At 36.3% G+C, this 10,293-nt stretch overlaps 1 pseudogene; it reads left to right on the top strand.

Annotated features, from left to right (window-relative positions):
* Positions 1–688: 688 nt before the first annotated feature.
* On the top strand, positions 689–7,060 carry LOC120194164 (annotated as a pseudogene).
* The last annotated feature ends 3,233 nt before the right edge of the window (positions 7,061–10,293 follow it).

Below are 10,293 nucleotides of genomic sequence, written 5' to 3'. Positions count from 1 at the left end.
ATATTTATACGAGTTACTGAAAATTTAGTACCTAATATGTTTTTTAACCTTGTTCTTTGTTTACTTGTCTAGAGAAAAAAGTTACTCGACCTTTTTTATTAATCTTAGTAGGTATACTTAAAAAAAGTCTTCGTGAGTATAGAATAATATTTATTTAAAAATAATTTTTAATTATTTAATATTTTTATTTAATATATTTATAATATTTAAATTTAAAATCTTAAAAAACAATAATAACTCTTTTACCATCAGAGCTACTCTATTTTGAACTGACGTTAACGCCACAACAATCCGGTCATCCCCCATTTTCCCTCGCTAGTTAAATTTCCATAACTGCCCCGCCGCTTCCTTTATTTTGAAATTTCAAACCCAAGCAAAATCCAGTGTTTCAGAAATCACGAGGAAAACCCCGCGTCGTTTTCTGTACAACTCTTCCCGTTAAATCCAAGATTTGGGAACCTTTTCTTGATTAACCCTCGCAAGGAAAAGTTTTCGATCCACGTGTCAACCTCCTATTCGTCTTTTTTTGCATTGATTCTAAGACGTTAGTGTTACGGCGGGTTTTTCCTTTGTCGCCATTCGGATTCTCATCGACCGTGAAAGTTCAAAAAACAGCAAAGAATTTAAAAGCAATAGCATAAAATAAACCGTCTTTTTTATATTAAAAAAATGGAATTTATTATTCATAATAAATTGTCATCTTCTCCTCTCTTGTTTTTCTCTCTGAGTTCTCTCTCTTCTCATCCTTCGTTTCTCTCTCTTTTAGGTTTCGTTTCATTTACTTCAAAATCAAAGAACTCAAAGCTTCTCCGGTACGATCTTTTCTCTGTTTTCATTTTTTTATTCTTCTCTCTTTAGCAGTGCCCTTTTTTTGCGATTTGTAGCCGTTTCGATCTTCGTTTTCATTTGAATATGTATTTTGTTAATGTTTATTAGGTCCTCTTGTTTGGTTGTTCAGAAATGTGATGAAAAGAAGAGAACATTTATAAAAAAAATATGTTTAGTAGTCTTTTGTTTTCATTTGAATATGATTTTTGGTATTTTTTTAAAATTTTCAGAAATTGTAAACGTTTTTGTGAGAGACTGTAAAAATTGAGATTCGGATACATTTTATTAGCTGAAAAACAGGGTATTTACAGAATGAAATTGAATTAATTCAGCTTACTGCTTTTCAGCGTCTTTGCTTGAGGTCATTTTAAATAATATCCAGATTTATTTAAGGAAATATTAACCTGTGACTAATGTCACTTGTTAAGGGGATATACTTTAATTTTTACCCAACTAAGTAATGTGTTTAATGGATTTTTTTTACCAAAATCATAAACAAATGATCCTGGTGTCTACAGGTAGTGGTTAAGCGGATCCTTTGTTTAATCATATTTGTCTTCCTCATTTTGATGAAACATGACATTGGGGAAATTGTATGGCTAGATTTAGGACTATTACAATTTATTTATGAAAATAAGTTTAGAAAAAAAAACCCTGAGTTTTTGTTTTTGGTGCAGAGTTTTGGGAGATAGTATGAACGCGATGGCAATGCAAACACTGATAAATAACCAAAAAAACTAACAAGTTTTAGGTATTTATTGATGGTTTGAAAGGGGATTGTCTGCTACATAGCATTTTATCCTACACAAATTCAGTTTTTCAGGCATTTGAAGCAGATGGGTTGAAAGGGTTTGATAATATAGGTTTTTGGAGCAATATGGCTATTGCTGGTATACACAATGTTTCTGTGCTTGGAAATTCCTTCCTAAGGGAGTCAGTCTCAAACACGAAGAACTTGGGGAAATGGTAGCACCCGGGCATCCTCACTCCTGCATATGTGGCGGGAGCTTGAAGATGAGCATGTGGTGACTCAAGAGAGGGCTAGTGAAAGAATGCTTCAACCAAGGAGTGATGACCTCTCAGTGACTGATCTTTCTGATAGTCGAAATAGTGAACATAGTGGTGTTTCAGATGATGCGAGTGTGAGTGAGAATGAGTTTGGACAATGGTTGCCAGATCAATTTGGGTTGCAGAATGGGAATGGGGATTCAAATAATCTTAATTGTGAACATTCGTCTGATTTGGGGGAGGTCGAAAGGGAAAGGGTAAGGCAAATTTTTCGGGAGTGGATGAACAGTGGTGGGAGGGACCATACATCTAATGTTTCCCGTAGAAACAACAGTTCAAGAGCTCAGTGGCTTGGAGAAACTGAGCAAGAGAGGGTCAGAATTATAAGGGAGTGGATGCAAATGAACAGTCAGCAGAGAGGTGCTTGTGTTGATAGTAGAGAGGAACAAGCTGCTGATGTTGGTGGTCAAATTGATCGAGTTCTTGATGGATTGGTGGTTAACCAGAATGAAGGCCGGACTGAGCATGTGCGAAGGGGAATTCGTAAATTATGCGGTCGACAGGTCCTGCTTGATATGCTTAAAAAGGCTGAAAGAGAAAGGCAAACTGAGCTCCAGGGCTTGTTGGAGCATCGAGCTGTATCAAATTTTGCCCATCGCAACCGCATTCAGGTAGATGCATATAAAGTGTAGCCATTTTTAGGAGGCTATTGTCTTTATTTGTTTGCATGTTGTCAGTGTTCTTACAAATTTGATAGTAAAGACACCTTCCTCCCTCCCATATTTGTGGTAGATGCTAATTTGGTAATTTCGGTGTTATAGATTCACATAATGGAGATGCGTCTTACGCTTTTTTGAGGGCAATAGGGAATGTTCTCTAGCATAAAAGCACACTGTACATGCAATGAGGTTCTTAGTTGCCTTCAATTTCCTCTAGCTTAAAAGTCATTATTTTCAGCATAGTATTTTCTCAAACTAAATGTTTAATTATTGATTTATTCTTCCCTGTTAAAACTCTTTAAAGTAACTTTATTACATTTACGACATTCATCCAAAAAGAGAAAGTCCCTATTCATGCTAACCAGTTTAGTTATTAAATGCAAGAAAGAATACTAATTTTGAATCAAGAGCTAAATTAAGATCATATGTCATGCAGGGAATGCTAGCATATCTGTCTCAATAGTTTTCCCGTTTTAAGTCTTCCTATTTGACTGATGCTTACCATTGGTAGCTTGCTGCTTGTTCTGAAAATTAAATGCTTAGCAGATAATAGTTTATAACTCTAAAAAGCAATTAAGCTACGTATTACATATTTACATTAATTATTGTCTGCTAAAATTCTTGCATAAATCCCAACAGTGTTTATGGATCATCTATAAATGTCATTGATTTTTGAACTATGAAGGCAACTGTAGTGCTTAGCTTGCGATGGTAGCTTTAAATTAAGTGATTTAATCCGTCCTAATGCTAATTGTTAACCTTTTGAGTTTCTTACCGTTTTCATTTTGGCATTTAACCAAACATGGATTGCTTTTACTGCCACTCACTTGTTTCCATCTTTTGTTTTTTTATGCAGTCGTTGCTGAGGGGTAGATTCCTGAGAAATGGCAGAATGGATGAAGGTAACAGATCTACCTCTGTTGCAGCCAGCGAATTAGGTTTATTGAGACAAAAACAGACTGTATCTGGTCTAAGGTACTTTATTCTTTATTTCTTATAAAGAGCAGAGCCTTTTATTCTGAGACAATTCCACTCTTTTTGCTTCCTGTTAATATCTTTCATAGACTTTATTTTAGCAGAACTTCAAGCAATTAAAACTTTTATTGTTTTGTAAATTGTGTTCTGTTTGTCCCGCAAAGCAGTATCTTTAATTTCTCTCCGATGCTTATTCACCTCATCTTCATAAAATCAAAGCTGCATTCAGAAGAATGAATTTGAAACTAGGGATTTAGATCTCAATTTGGATTGGGAGTATTCACTAAAACTTAAAATAGCATACCTCCCATTTGGTTCAAATAATTCATCAAGATTTTTGCGACAAAGAACTTCTTGGTAATATTGAAGTTGTGGAAACTAGTAATACTCTTGGTAATGTATTGATCAATGCGATGATGTGGTTGAGACTGTAAATGCTGGTACTTTGCACATGTCTTGACACTTGAGTTGATTATTCGATTTTTCGGATAAAAGACCTGATGAACTTAATACGTTAAGATATGACACATTGGCGTGGCTCCTTGATTGTGACTTGGAGTTCAGGTTTTCAACTTTCAATTCATAAAAACAGCTTTTTGCGGAGCAGGGCAAAGCCTCCTGCATCTCCCCTCCCCATAACTTGCATATTACCGAGCCTTGTGTACCAGGCTTCCGTTTCTCAAGCACAACATTGTTATAAGCAAAACAGCTACATGAAGTTGCAATTATTTGGTATTGCATATGCATTTCAATGATCATGTCTAAATTTGCAGTATCGGCTTGTTGTGGTCCTATGTTTTTATCTGTGGTATCAAATTAATTTTGAAATGTTTCCTTCTTTTCCTCATAGCGGTCAGTTGGTTGGCTGGTCAAAACTTGGGACCTTTCTGAAATAGCTTGATTGTATTTACTTTGAGAAACTTTTTGGATGCTTTATTGGTGGAAGTTGCAATGTTGAATTGAAATGATGTCATAACATTTATCCATTATATTTACGCGATTCCTTTTTCACCATTCAATTGTAATATTTTGCAACCATTGCCTTTGTTTCAGGGAAGGGTTTTTCTCCAGACTGGATAATTCTGGTTCTGGTCCTGCGAGCAGTAATCAATCTGATACATCATCTAATGCTGATTCCAATGCTAATAGAAATGGGCAAAACCAACCAACTAACTCATTGGAAATCACATATGGAATAAATGAAAACCCTGAACACGAGAATGAGCAAACAAATAACCAAAGGTTGCTGGATGGTAGAACTGATTTAGATGATGATGAAGATATAAATTGGCAGGAAACCTCTGCTCGGGTAGAAGAGTGGCGGGAACAAGTTTCTGCGAGTGTTGCTAGAGACTGGCAGTGGTCTTTCAGTGATGAGTCCAATGAGAACACAGATGCTAGTGGAGAAATCTTGGATGGCGACTGGCAAGGAAATCTTGCTAATGAGTCGTCCCTTGGAACTTTGGCGAATGAGGCTGGAGAATGTACTAATCTACAAGAAGCTGGATCAACTTCTTATGAACATTCTTCCCAAGATGGTGGAAGAAATGGGACATATGGGTTAATGAATGATTTACAAAATTTGCAAAGGAATCCAGTAGCACAGATTGATGGGCAAGAATCTGCTTCTCAAGTTGAACAATGGCAGGAGGACCAGCTAACTGTGGAAGCTGACTGGCAGGAAGCTAGCGTCGAGTATAATGAATTCATGGATGGTAATGAAGAAGCCTCTGACATGCACCATGATGGAGGCTTCCACGAATCTACGAGGGATTGGTTGGAGGGATCTTACAATCTAGAACCTGTTACCATCGGGAGAACTGATACATTTTATTTTCCTGATGATAATGTACACAATACGGAACTGAGGGAACTGTTAAGCAGGTAAGGATTTTATTTACTGTAGGCTCTTGTGATTAAATTTTTCTTACCCATGTTACTTTCAATACTGTAGGAGAAGTGTTTCTAATCTTCTTCGCAGTGGTTTCCGTGAGAGTCTTGATCAGTTGATACAATCTTATGTGGAAAGGCAAAATCATGCTTCTGTTGATTGGGAGCCAAATGGAACATCTCCTCCTGCTTCTGTTGAGCAAGATATAGAGCAGCAAAGTGGGGATCAGAATGATAGCCATGGGGATGCTGAGACTACCCCACTTGCTCTTCCTTCAGCCAGGATGCCACCTATGCAACCACTCTGGGACCAGGATTCACGCCATTATGATTGGGTGCCACATGCTGCACATCAACGCTTCGGTATTGTATGTCACTTCTTATTTGCAATTTTATTCTGTTCTAGATTATCTTATGTAAAGTTGATTAATCTATCATCTTATTGTTTTAGATACTTCTGGCCAAAATCCATTATTTTTATGGAAGAGTATTGTTCATTTGTCTATTACAATATTTAATATAAAGCTGTTATTTGATACGTCAAAGATAATGATCAAGTAATGGCCTTAGTGAAACCTAGATCAAGCTTCTCCAAGTTAGCAGAATCGGTGGATTCAGTTACACACACTATGCGGGAAAGCTGAACTACAATGTACCTTTTACTTTTGGATAGCTAAAGTGGAAAATTTTTCCTTCTATCTTTGAATAGGATAACTACATGCAAGTATATACCATCCCGCTAAAATTTGGGGGAGTGGGGATTATTTAATGATCTTTATCAGCAGTTAATTACATGGCAGCATATAGTATCTCACTAATAATTGAGGGAGCGGGGATAATCTAAGTGGTTGAATCTGTTTGACTACACTTCACTTGGTCTCCATTTTAATTGTGCTGCTAATTTGGTGCAGGAGTGGGAGATCGTTAATGATTTGAGGATAGACATGGCCAGGCTGCAGCAAAGGATGAATAATATGCAGAGGATGCTGGAGGCCTGCATGGATATGCAACTCGAGTTACAGCGATCAATAAGACAAGAAGTTTCTGCTGCCCTTAACCGTTCAGCTGGTTCACAAGGTTTTCTTTTCCTTCCGTATCAGTTCACCTGGTTGTATTTCCTTGGGGGTTAATGCGGGAAAGTGCATATTCCTAAGGAGACACCACCTGTGTAATTCACATTTATCATTTAAGAAATTGAACTGCATATTTTTCTTAGTAACGAAATATAATTTTCTTGTTCTAATGAAAGCTGAAATTTTCTTATGCTGGATTTGTTCAAGTCTTGTTTGTTATCGTGATGTTCTGTTACAGGGATGATCAATGACAACTTGCCCAAGGATGTGTCTAACTGGGACAATGTCAGGAAAGGAATTTGTTGTATATGCTGCGAAGGCAATATTGATTCCTTACTGTACAGGTAAATCTTCAAAATTGATCCTCACTCAAGTTAGGCCGTTAATTTTTTGTTTTCCTCATTCCTGTGTCATATCGTTACAGATGTGGGCACATGTGCACATGCTCAAAATGTGCTAATGAGCTGGTCCATGGTGAAGGAAAATGCCCAATGTGTCGGGCACCGGTAGTCGAGGTCATCCGTGCTTACTCAATCCTTTAAGATCAAAAGCATTTATATATCTAATGAAAAGAACCAAAAGAAAAATAGAAAACCCATAGAAAAATTTCATTTTTTTCTTCTTTCTTTAAAATCAGGATCACTCCAGATATCTTATTTTCCTTCTTTTTTATCTCATTTCTTTATTTCCGCCTTTCTTGGGTCCCTTCCCCAGTCGTGATTTGATGAGTACATAAATTAAAGGCATGATTGAAACAGAAAATCCATCTTGTTGAAATCATCATGTATTGCTAATTTGAGTGTAAAATCATCAATTATAATTTATGCAATGGTTGTTGGACTATATTTTTCTTATTTTGGAGGTTTTAGTATATCTTTAAGGTTTTTTTTTTCTGGGAAAAATGCTTCAGTAGAGAAGGATGGTCCTTGCCGTTCACTTGTTAATGCGGTACCGTTTTTTCTTTCGGTAATTATGTCTATTCAAGTAATTTATTTGTATTTAATATTTGTATCTGATATACATATTTGAGTAAAAAAATGTCAAATGTGTTTTCGAGTTTCACCATCATAACCTCTAGGATAGGAATAGAATTCCTCTGCCTCCATATAATGCCCCTTTTGGTGCCCCACCACTAGTATATTGACACCTGGTTTAATGTATCAAATCCCTTAACATATTTCTATCGTTAATTAACCAACTGTTCACTACAAAAAAAATAAAATAAAATCTTTTCTGTAAATCTTTAATCAACATCTTCCATATCCAAATACAAATCGTGATTCCCTCTCAATCTTTGGGTTTTCGGCCGATCCTCTTCTTTGGGGCTTAATAACATCTTCCTATGGCTGTTATTTAACTGAATTTACTACCTATCGCAATTTGATTTTGGCTAACTGACCAGGAGTTTGCTACTTGCTATCAGAGACTAAAAAAAAAAGACAGATGAGGTCGGAGTGATACTTGAAATCGATGTATGTAAATGTGAGCTTTGAGATTTTCCTAATTTATCTGCTATAAATAGTCGAGATCCAGAGTTGTTGTGTTTGAAATTGATTTTATTTCCATTTTTTTAGTTAACGGTAGGTTAATTAACAGTAGAAATATATAACGGAGTTTAATAGGTTAAGCCAGGTATCAATATACTTGTGGACGGGTTGCACATAATTCGGATTTCAATCCGATCCGGATCGGTTTTTATCCGATCCGGTTTTTTCCCATAGAAAAAAAACCGGTTTATAAAATAACCGGTTCGGTTTCTAACCGGTTTGGAGGGCCGGATATCTTAACCGGTGTAACCGGTTTCGGTTTTAAAAAAACCGGTTTTTTTAAAAAACCGGTTATAAAAAAACCGATTTTAATATTCCAGATTGCTCATAGGGAACCGATTCCCCCCAAGGGGGTACCGATTCCTCACTGAATGGTTTGGCTCCGAGATTTCCAGAATGCTCGGAGGGAACCGATTCCCCCATAGGGGTACCGATTCCCCCCTATTCAACGGTCGAAATATTTGAATTTTACACTTAGGGAACCGATTCCCTATGAGAGGGTACCGATTCCCCCACGCTCTAAGCATTTTTATTAAATGTTTTCACACTTAAACGGCTATATTATCTTCATTAATTATCACTAACGTTCAGAAGTGATTCAAGGTGTATTTAAGCAAGCTTAGAAGTCATTGATCAAAGACAAGAAACATCAAGCAACTAAAATCAAGAGAGAATCAAAGAGAAAGCATCAAACCTCAAGTTCGATAAATTCAAATACTTAATTGAAATACTTAATTAACTCAACATAATTGAAATACTTAAATACTTCCAAGTTTGATAAATTCAAATACTTAAAAACTTCCAAGTTCGATAAATTCAAATACTTAAAAACTTCAAGTTCGATAATTGAAACAAAGTTTACGATAATTGAAATAAAGTTATAAAATAAACTACATTGCCATCTCTTCTTCATCATCTTCGCCTTCTTCGTTTGGAGGGGATATTCCAAGTTCGACTTCTTCAATGTGTAAGTTTGCTTCCAAATCGGCATCAATTGCATCTTCTAGGGTGGTGATATGTTGCTTACGAGCCGCTCCATCCAAATAATCCTTTAAACAAATGCATACTTCCACCGACTCGGGACTTAGTCTTGATCTCCGTTGCGATATAACCCTGCCACTAACAGAAAAAGCGGATTCCGAAGCTACCGTAGAAGCTTGGACGGTTAGTAAATCACGGGCCATGGCGGCTAGAATCGGAAATTGTGCTTCCTTTTCTTTCCACCAAGCCAAAATATCCAAACTTTCAAACTCTTCAAATGTCATTTTTGATAGAAAATCGCATGACATATAATTTCCCAACTCGCTACTTGGGGTGGTAGTACGTGATCGTTTGGATTGGGAATTTACAAGAGTGTTAAAAAGATTCAAATTTATGTTACTTGGACGTCTACTAGATGATTCCGCATTCATTCTCATTTGATCGTGTATTACACTACTTGATCCGTATTTATTTAAATAAATTGCAAACATGTCTCGAAAACATTTGTTAAAATAATTTATTTGGTTTTGGACAAAGTTGGGTTCATCATCGGTTAGATTAAAAGCAAACGCAATTTGTTCAATTAGTGTTTCAACCCCACCAACATTTAACGTTGGGTTTAAAGCGGCGGCACAAGTAAAAATGGGGGGAATCTCCTTAAAATATTTTAAAAGTTTTTCCTTCATTGCAAAGCCAATTTCTTGAAAAACTTCGGTTTCAAATTCAAAGTCATTTAGTCGGGTAGCCAACAAAATATTTGATTAAGAACCAACGGGCTAGTAGGGTAATAAACACCGGATAAAAAAGTTGTTGCATTTTTAAAAACCTCAAGCAAATCGGTTATTTTGGCTATAGTTTCCCAACTCGAATCCGGATAAATGTCTGGGACATGACCCCTCTCGAAAAGCCGATCGTGAAATGTTTGTAATGTTTCCCTTTGCCTTAAGGCAGTATGCATCATCATCCAAGTTGAGTTCCAACGAGTTGGACAATCCAAATTAGGACCCAAAGCTTTTTTATTAACAGACTTACAAAATCGTTTATAATCATTTAGTCTTTTGTTGTTGTTACAAAGAATCGATTTTATCATTGTTTTAAATTCTAATCTAATTGGCTCAATAACCTCCAAACCGGCTTGCACGGATAAATTAATTATGTGTGCAACGCAACGGGTATGAAAAAACGCACCGTCTAAAATCGGTGAAAGTAATATTTTCAATCTTGGAATCGCGTTTGTATTATTCGATGCATTATCAAAAGATATAGAAAAAA

Source organism: Hibiscus syriacus, unplaced genomic scaffold (assembly GCF_006381635.1).
Source record: "Hibiscus syriacus cultivar Baekdansim isolate YM2019G1 unplaced genomic scaffold, ASM638163v2 tig00116997_pilon, whole genome shotgun sequence".
Taxonomy (NCBI): domain Eukaryota; kingdom Viridiplantae; phylum Streptophyta; class Magnoliopsida; order Malvales; family Malvaceae; genus Hibiscus; species Hibiscus syriacus.
Note: the sequence above shows the minus strand (reverse complement) of the source record. Positions and strands in the feature narration are given on the sequence as shown.